Source organism: Alexandromys fortis, unplaced genomic scaffold (assembly GCF_014885135.2).
Source record: "Alexandromys fortis isolate MF-2015 unplaced genomic scaffold, M_Fortis_MF-2015_v1.1 scaffold_37, whole genome shotgun sequence".
In the NCBI taxonomy this organism is placed as follows: Eukaryota; Metazoa; Chordata; class Mammalia; order Rodentia; family Cricetidae; genus Alexandromys; species Alexandromys fortis.
The window spans coordinates 10,326,859-10,337,515 of record NW_026067914.1 but is presented as its reverse complement, the minus strand read 5'-3'; the positions used below and the strand labels follow the sequence as shown (position 1 = coordinate 10,337,515).

The window sequence follows — 10,657 nt, the reverse complement described above, 5'->3', positions numbered from 1 at the left end:
ATGTTTAGTTTCCCTTTTGAAACTGTATTGAAGAAGTTGAATTTCCACACCAGAAAACATAATGATATAGTATAATACCTTCATCTTTTAAAAACATGTGAATGAAGTTATTTTTCTACACAATGTGGAATTCAAGTATAATAAACATGCAACTTGATTTTTAAAAAAAAATAATAATAATTTTTGTAAAATTGATTTTTTTTCCTCATAAAGTAAGTAAAGATTTTTCTTACGAATTCTGCCTTAGGTAATCCTAGTATTAAAAAACACTACAAAATCTTTTATATGGACAAAAGAAGTTTTAAGGTAAAAATCAAAAAAACCTAAAATTTAATTACAATGACATCACAAATATCCCACACTTGTTGAAAGCAATCTATTCTATAGATATATCTACATAGAGAGATCACAGATAGATATAGATATAGATAGATAGATGATAGATAAATTGAAATATAGATGATGGCAATAGAAAGATAAAGACAGATGATAGATACATAGATCGATATAAATAGACAGTTGAATAGATGAATAGATGGATAGATGATAGAGATAGATGATAGATATAGACAAATAGCTGATAGATAAAATAAATAGATAGTAGATAGATACATAGGTAAATGATAGAGGACAGAAATAGATGCATAGGTATAGATGATAGATGTGTAGATAGATAGATAGATGACAGATGATAGATAGATAGATAGATAGATAGATAGATAGATAGATAGATGATAGATAGATAGATAGATAGATAGATGATAGATACATAGATAGATACATACATAATACATACATACATATGCACTTAGACACATAGTTAAAATTTCAACTTATCAGTATTATTTCTCAAAGTTAGATTTCTAAGCTGTATTTTAAGGTGCAATATGTTATTCATACACCATTAGGGAGAGCTGTCTCTCTGAAACTATTACCTGAAAATAATTTTAAACCTAGAATAGGGTTTGCTCAAATTCTGTTTGAGTAATTTATCTTTAAATTTTTTTTTGTAATTTTTGAAAATGAATTTGTAGAGCCAATAAAAGAACATCCAAAACATATATCTGCAACATATTTTTTTTCCTCCCTGAACGGTTCTGAGTAGAAAGAATGTAATGCTGGGCAATGAAGGCATTTTTCTAGGTCCATGTGTAAAAAGAGCACGGAGGTGTCCATTCATGATGGAACATGTCAGATTGCTGCCTCACCCTGGGCAGAAGTGCCCTTGTCTGTGTCAGTCCCAGTTAAATTTGTAACTTTGCATCATTCTTATTTTGAGTCCACTATGGAAAAATATATCTTCATTGCTAGTAATCACTTTTTCTCTGTAGCTCTCAATATTTATTCTTCAATATGAATGTATGTAAACTTGAAGTAGCTGTCTGACGTGCAAAAAGTTCAAGAGATTAACATTATAATCAAGCTTTACTTTATTCTTCATCTCCTATAATCATAAGACATTTCCAGTCTTATAAATTTCTCATTTGAATAAAATTATATTACATAGCTACTATAAAAAGTCAGGTTCAACAATACTGTGAAATCAGAACAGTGAATTTAAAATGTATCATTAAATTATATGTCTAATCTTTAGATATAGGATAAATATAGACATAGGTATTACTGATAAAAAATACTTTTCCCTACAAATATATAAATGTATACATGTTGCTCTGACACTCAAACGCAATTTTTCTTTAATGGTTGACACTAACAAAACCCATGAATATTTATAAGCAACACTTCATTACAGGGATTCACTATTTGCATCTTCTATAGCTCATTACAAAGCAAAGTGATGCTGATTTGAAAATATAATAACTCTTCATTGTCAAAAATTACAGCAAAGAGCTGACTTCTGAATAAAATAATGCAAGATAGATGAATACTCTTTTATAAATAATTATGTATATAAGTATGTTAGAGAGTTATTTATTTATTTAATTCCTAAAATGGGGACTTACTATCGAAAATATAAACTCAAATCTGGATATTTTGAACTGTCATTGAACTGTTTTGAACTCTTGTGTAAGAAAAGGCAATAAGTTCAAAGCCTTATTTAAAAAGTCCTCCAGGGTTAGGGATACATGTTAAAATAACACAAAACTTTTATTTTAAAATAAAAAGACAGAGAGACATATGAATAGAGAGACATAGATACAGGTGTAGAGGAGGACAAAAAGGTTTTAAATTTACCAATCTTAAAACAAATGATCAAGATTTGAAAGAGACAAAATTATCATCTATCCCTTCAAATAGATATTTGTTTTCCAATACATGTTCATTCAATATACTTTTAAAAGAAGATAAGCTGTTACTTTCAAGAAATAATACCACTAGGATAATTATCCATGGCAATTTTATTACTACTAGTGTATGCATCCTTACACAAAACAAAGCTTTTCAATGTTTGTACATTTTCACTATAAAACTAATCTGCTCTTAAGAATATTATCAATTCCCTCTACTAATAAAAAAAAACATGTGTCTTTTGAGATGACCCTGAATTAAATAAAGATGTCAGATAATTAACTGGAAATCCACAGTGTAATATGAAGGCTTTGTACTGACAAATGTAAAATTATTAAGGTATTTTTGCTAAGTCTCTAATATTATATAAATAGGATTTCTGATTTCATTATAATCCATATTTTATGTAATAGCTTCCCCACCCACCATTTGTGTGGGCAAAGAGATTATATTTTGTTCAGTCCTCAAAACTGTGAAGATTAAGTGGAAACAATTATTTCTAGGCACAGCTTTTCAAAGAGCCTAATTCACCCTTTTAACTAAATTACCTAAAACTATGACAACTCACAGGTAAACTTTTTGAGAAATAAAAACTCTTATGTTAGCTTTCTTATTTTACATGATATATTACCTATAAACACCGGATACAAAGTTAAGTTGCCTTATATGTCATCATATAATAATTATTACAGATTAACTTTTATGTATCCATAAAAATAATTATTTTATTTCCTTCAAACTTAGTAAACACATTGAGTTTGTACAAACATGCTCATATAACAGGTAGCAATATGTGCAAATCTATACTCTCACATTAAAAACAGAGCTGTATATGTAGCTGAGCATTTGAAGACACAATGGTTTTACTGCATAATTTAAACTAGATGGCTTATCTCCCTTTTAAAATATGATTTGATGTCTTAAAGACTGTTATAATAAAACACATGCATGTGAATATTTGGTGAACCACTTCTGGAACTTACATGAAATTCTACCACATCCCATATGTGGAGGATAGAGACAGGCCTGACAATGGGGTCTAGAAAAAAACACCCCTTAAAGAATGACCCTGACAGATACTGCACTTCTACAAAAGCAGTATATATGGTCATTACTTTGTAAAACTGATGTTTATTTTTTATTTGACAGCAGAAGAGGTGAAACACACGTTTGTCACTGTGTGTGTGTGTGTGTGTGTGTGTGTGTGTGTGTGTGTGTGTGTGTGTGTCGGGCAGAGGGCAAGTTGCATGAATAGCACCTTTACCTCCAATGTATGGGTGATGAGTGGCAGGTTCCAGAAATAACGTCTACAGGCTAAAGTAGCTCCGCATTTGTCATTAGACCAAGGAATGCATTACCGGTGTTCATTTGCTGTGAGAACATCATGTAACATGCAATGGCTCTCTCTTTGGTTAGAACACCTACCCAAGAACCTTGTTTTTTGGTTAATATGACTTTCTTGAGGTACTGTCAAAAATGGGAAGAAAGGTTCCAACTGCATTAGAAGTTATAACAATCATATAGAGAACCTGTTAGGGGCTTCACATTTTAATATAAATTCTGTGGGACATAGATCTTTCTTTAAGTGTAGCTAAAGACATATGAATCAACTAAGTGAATCAAATAACAGTGCTTAGTTACTTCGATTTCCATTACAAGTTACACGTGTTTGAAGTAAAACAGAAAATGAGACAAAATTAAGTCGCCCATGCTCTTCATACTTGTAGAACCAGTCCCTAAAATTGTATGAGGAAGGATTTTAAACCATATTTATGAAATAGCTTCAAGCTCTGTAAGTAAAAGGACCAAGAAATTTCTGATTGAGACAAATAGAAGATACGAGAGCACTCATTCACATATGACTGTTTTGTAAATTGCTGAATTAATAAGAAAGAGGTACAAACTGTGCATATTATTCAAATATTGGGCACTTCTACTATTTCACACTTGCTGCTCTAAACGTGAAGTAAAATAAAAATAAACACACCCATAATCCCCCCCCCTAAACAGAAGAACCATGAAATTTCCATTGTTGGTTCTCACCCAATACATAAATTTTCACAAAACAAGCACTTTAATCTTCTACACAATGTCCATACATGTATATACAGCACAGGGAAATTTAATGAGGAAAAAAATGAAGTTGAAAATTGAGTAAGTTGGGAGGATATGGGGAGTGTTGGAGGATGGAAATGGAGGCAGAAATGAGTGAAGATTCAATCATATTTCTTTATGTATATTCTGAAGAATAAACAAGATTATAGTAAGAATCCAGACTGTGACATTGACACAGGCGTAGGCGTTTTATGACAGTCCTCCTATACAAAAGCTCCAGAGAATCAATGTAGTCCACCACGGTTGCATTTGGATTGTGGCTAGAAGACCTGCTCTGTGAGTGCTAAATTTAGGGATAAGCACATTAGCCTGTTAGAGCTGCAATGGAAATGCTTAAGAGTGAAAGGAGACTCCCCTCACTGCCCTTGCCATGCTTTAGTGATGAGCGTAATAGGGGTTCCGGGAAGAGAACTAAAGTAACTGTGAAAGTCAAATCTCTTTCAGGATGTTCAAAACCACAAAAGAGTTACTGCATTCCATTTGTTCTCTGTCTCTGATCTGTCGTCTATTACACATCTGCTTGTCATACTTCTAGTAACACACATCTACTTACCATTACCTGGTCCAGCAATATCTATCCTGAGTCTACTTATCTGTGATCAGGCAACTGCTACCTACCATCAGTTTATCAATTTACCTATCTACATATCTATAGCTATCTCGTTTGCTAACCAAATTTTCATCATTAACATTTTTTACAGATAGCTTACCAGTTTTTGTAGGTAATCAAACCCCTTTCTATATGTAACCCAATACTCATAAAGTTTTGTTTTCTCCTGGATACAACTAAAATATCAGCTTTATATCTAAAGCTCTAAAGTTTTATATAAACTTCTACTGAGGCAACATTGTTATTTGTAAGAAATTTGGGATGTATTTAAAAGAATAAACACTTTTTCAACAAATTAGCACGCACAGAGGAGAAACATTTTTAATCCTAAACAATATCTCATGTTCCACAGTTAAGAATGGTCCTGTTTAGAAATTTAACATCAAGAAATTAGAATTAAAAGCATAAACATAAACTTGGCTGTGTAAACATTCAAAATATTCTACATCTTTAAAAAAATCACCCTTTTTTCAAGTGCATATTTAAATCTAAAATATACTCAGTTGTGTGTTTGTGTGAACAGAAAAAGGATCAAAGCAACAGCCAGTTATACTGAAGCATCTACTTGAAATCCAGTAACGATCCAGGAATATTTCCAGAGAGAACAAGTCTCAGTCACCATTGCTGATGACACACTTCTATGTATTCTTCAAATTAACTTTGATTTCAATTTATTCTTTCTTCTTACAAGCACTAAACTGCCATGTTACTCATATAACTTGTATTATATAACTTTTAGCATCATCTAAAACATAGAGGCTGACTTCTTTCATGCATCTAGAACCTTTGAAGAAAGTAATGTATGTCCCATAGGCTACCAGAGAAAAGGTTGATATACAGCAAAAAGCATCAATGTAATCTCTCTCGCATGGTGCTCAAAAGCATGTTGTATTGAATAGGCTGTATATGTAAAAGAACAGAAGAAAATGCAAAGGTTAACTCAGCCCATGCAAGGTGACATTCAGAAGAGGTTCTGATCCATTTTAAATTTATCAAGTCAAGCAAAGCTGCACACTATTTAGAAACATACTTTCTTATTAACTTGAGTTAGTATCTGGCTACACACAGCTATCACAATAGGTTTTTATTTTAATTTTGCACATAAGCCTAATAATGGTGATCCAGTTATATAAACCAGTTGAAATACTGTTCCGGGTACTTACATAGTGTGATACAAGAAAACAACATTTCTACCTCAGAAAATTGTGTCATCTTATAGAACTATTTCATTAGTATTACTAGTTCTGTTTACCTTGAAGTTTGGTTTATTACTTTCAAATTGGTGTTACCATCTGCTTTTTCTAAATCAATACTTCATTCATTATTGCTGGTCTGAGTTTGCTTATCACGTATACCTTCAATCTTCTCACTTTTGAAAGTGTGTAATCATATGAGATACTGCTTTAGCATTTCGAGTATTTTCTATTAAATACATATGGTATTGTATGTACATGCAGAAAACTTCAGTTGATCTGGTGATAAATTTGATGACAGAATGTTAACACAAGCTGCTCATTTCTGTCCAGGTTCTTTCCTGACATGCGATGGAGCAGCCTGCTATTTGATCTTCCTTCCGTATTTTTCATAATATCTGCTGAAACTGGCACTCACTGTTCTCATAGTTACACCTATTCCTTCCTCACCTGACACAGCACTGCCTAGGCAATAGATCACTTTGAGAATCTGAGACTATACATCATCTTTTACCAAATGCAGGAGGGTGTTTTAATCATATTAAGAACATGGAAGCTAGCTAATTCTTGTGAATTCATAGAAATCATGAAAAGAAGCCAAATGAAGATTCTCTCCTACTTCACAAAAGTTACCTCTTTTTCTTGATATCATAAAATTCATATATTTTTCAGACTACATGATTTGGGTGTATCATGAAAAATATGCTTAGAAACTTCTTGTGTTTATAACAGAGAATAAGAAATGACAAGACATCTCCAGAAAAATAGCCAAGTTTTACAAATCTATAATTCTTACAGTTTCATCAAAACATTTATCAGACAAATTATTATCAACTTATTTGATACAATGTGTGCCTTTCGTTATACTATTTTAATGTATGACAGTCTCTGAGAAGTTCACTCAATCTATAGTGGCTAAATTTTACATCACTCTAGAGACATTATACACAACATTATAAAAAAACAAGCTAATTTTTAATATCATGGTGCTTATAAGAAATTGCTTAATCTGAATTGTGATATTGATTCTGCAATGAAAGGCAAAACAAAAAATTGTTCTAGTAAGTCAATGCATTTTCTTATGATTACAAATTCAAAAATGTCAGATGCTCCTCTTGGCAGACTTTCTCATTTTCATTAGGTTTCAACATTATTTTATGTTGTCCAATTACAGCCAACAGGTATGTATACATATAGGATGTTTCTATTAGTGAGAACCATATGTGTTTGCAGGAATGTCTGTTATCAGGCAAAAATTATTATATTAATCCTAACGCATGAAACCAACTGACAAGTGAGACATATTTCAGGTCTACTATCACATTTCTTATAACTGTAAAAAGAAATTCACATTAAATTATGAATGCTGGTGCCTTTACATTTTCATAATTCTGACTCAAAGTAGTTAACAAAAGTTATGAGAAAACTAGAGAACCATTTCAGGTTCATAGACATGAAAGTATTAATGACCACATTAAAACAGAAACAAAAAGCAAACAAAACCAAAGAAAAAGAGAAGTCCAAGCCAGTACAGTGAATCAATATAGTTTGAACTTTGCTTTTATTTTTACAGTAATAATCCAGAAGCAAATTTAAGGACTATAAAAAATAGCTTGATGGGTATCAGAAATTTTAAAAAAGTAAAATGAGAATAAAGCACTAAATGTTTTCATTTGAATATGTATTTTTTAAATTATATAAACGGTATTACCTGCTGCCAAATATTGGAAGAGAGCAGAAGAGCCCAGATAAAATACTTGCGAGGAGAGAAGCAGTATCTATACTACATTCTAAGAAAGGAAAAACTGCTTTGCTTCTGTTTTCCGGCAAATAAATAACGCTTACCTTGTTTAGCAATGGAACTGAGTTAGCCTCGCTCAGCAGGCGATTCAATTCTGCCCTGGCTTCTGTCTCATTCCTCCCCTTTTCATACTGTCTTCCCAGACGAATCTTCATGCGTCTCACTGTGCCTCTCTTTCAGCACCACTTTTAACTCAGACAGGCAGGAATCTGAAACCAAAGGAACTCTCTGATTGGCTTCCATTCCTCGTTTCTGATTAATAAGAAACGTCGCTCATATAAGAAGATTTTGCAGCTGATGGCGCTGCAGGGCTCCAGGTTTGAGGATGGGCTGTGGCAGACCCCTCTGAGCAGGGCGATTTGCAAGTGAAAAAAGTGGGAGGGCTGAGGGAGGATTTGTCAAAGACCCTCAGAAGAGAACACAACCCAGTGTTTTTAGTCTCGGTTAATCAGCTCTGTTTAATCTGTTTGCAGTTGGGAAAGAAAGGTCACAGCATGTCTGTAACCCGTAAATCATCTGCCGAATATGTACATCACGTGGAGCTTACTGCTGTTCAAGAAGGATTCTGCGAGTACTCTTTGCACAATGCCCTGCTCCCTACTTCAAGGCAATGCCAAAATCCGGTCTGAGAAACGAAAGAGAAAGAATGTGGAATTTATTCAACGTTGATAATCATGAAATTTCATCAGATTCTTGAGCTTATTATATAAAATCTGCTCTCAAAAATGGTAATTTTAAATTGCCTAATAATTGCCGTCTTGGCATGTTCTTTTTCTTTAAAAGGAACAATTTCACATCGTTTGAAATTTCTAGAATACTCATTGTTTTACTTAATTACACAATTGAGAGTGTTTGTACTTCCTGGGGAATGTTCAAAAAAATAATTGAACCCTAGTCACCTCACAAAACTGCAGGAGCTCTCTGTGGGAGTCCTTGAGATGTGTTGCCGGGCTCTGAGAGAAGGTAAGCCATCAGAGCAAACCTGTGTCCGAAGGGAAGTCCCTTTACTGCTGCTGGAAATGCCACAATGAGAACAATATTGACTAATAGATGAATCCTTCTACAAAGAAGTTCTGGTAATAGTTGTATGAAGTGCGCAGTGGGAGCGTTTCTCCCTTTCTCACAGCTCGTTAAACCACAGTAAGTAAATAGCTTAAGTGCCAAAAAATATCAATATCGCATTTGATGCTTCACGGAGAAACAGATAACAGCAACAAAAACTTTCCACATTTTTCTTCCAATAGTGAAGCTCATCTCATCAGTAGAGTGTCGACGATGAAGCTGCCTTTCCATGACTTGTACCACATGAAAATGTATGTCTCAAAAACCAACACTAATTCTTGGAGAAGGGTGACTCTACAAGTCCCCAATTACTGCAAGTATGTGGTGGATGATAACAAATAAATATGCCGAAGTTATGGAACAAGTCAGGTTTAGCATCTTTTGTCTGTAAATGAAAGCAGGTAAATATGATACAGATTTCCAGAGTTTGATGGATCTACGTGTCTATGACACCTTAACGAATTCTTCATGGATGTCCCCTACCTTCTGGAGAAAAAAAAAAAAAAAGATTTAAAAGTCAGAAGTTTCTTCGGAATCATTTCAGCCAATCTACATGCTACTTTAAATAAAATCAGTTTACAGAGAACAGTTTCCTAATACAAAAATAAACTACTGTGTGTAAGTAAAGGAAAATACATTAAACAAAATATTTCATCATAGTTTAAACTAAATATTCACAGGTAAAAGCTTTAAATCCCTTATGTTGTGCACATTTAATTCCCTACTGAAACATTGCTGTAAGGGAAAAACTGTTCTGTGAGAAATGTACAATCCAGCAGAGTGTTCTCTAACCTAATTTGAAGCTATTTTTACTAATCCAAAAAAATATAGAAAGAATGTGTTACCAGGTTAAAAAAAAATTGGCAACTGCCTCAGGAGGTTTCTGGCTTTTACTCCTTAGTGGGAATACTCTGGAAAGAGAGTATAGCTTAAAATTATCCAAACACTTAGGAAATATGTTTCAAATGTATAACTCTTTATGTCTCTTCTAATATTATTAGCAATCTATTTCATATTAAGGAGATGTGAGCATATGCCTACATTTCCCAAACATGGCAAAGAACAAAGAAATGATTCTTGGCAAGTCTAGTTCAGAAAGCCAATATATTTTAATGAAGTAGTTTACAGGGCCATAGGCAACCTGTGAGTAACTTCTTCACTGAAGGAAAACAAACAACAAAACAAATGAAAAACCTCTTAGAAATGGTTAAACGTCTGTTTACGCTTAAAGAGATGGGAAATCTTAAGCCACTCTCCTAACACCTTTAAACTTTTTATAAATCTTGGGATGGGGCAAAGTCCCATCATTATTCTCTTCTGGTCACTAACTGTCCATTAATCCTTAAAAAGGGATAGTGGATAGTGAACCCTTTGCCAGCACCTAAGATTGTTACTTTGACTGGCCCAGGCTTGTGCAATCTTTCTTTTGGTAATCATCTTTGTAAACAGTTCAAGAGATTAATGGCCTCACCTGAAGCATCTTGTATAGCACATACTAAACGTTTCTACTTGCTTTTCTTATTTAGGTTACTGAGAATCAAATAAATCCTGGGCCTTATAATTGTTAAGGATATACTTAGTATCTAAGCCATAAACACACTTCTAGATTGCCTTTTTTTTTCATTT

The 10,657-nt window shown here is 33.2% G+C and overlaps 1 protein-coding gene across 2 annotated transcripts in view; it reads right to left on the bottom strand.

Moving 5' to 3' along the window:
• Cdh9 (cadherin 9) overlaps positions 1-8,484 on the bottom strand; it is a 94,252-nt gene extending 85,768 nt beyond the window's left edge. The window contains exon 1 of one of the 2 annotated variants that reach the window (XM_050139071.1): positions 8,014-8,484. The gene's annotated coding sequence lies outside the window, so the exon portion shown is untranslated. The remainder of the gene's footprint in view (positions 1-8,013) is intronic. The other variant, XM_050139072.1, reaches the window with a different exon arrangement.
• Between the last annotated feature and the right edge of the window lie 2,173 nt (positions 8,485-10,657).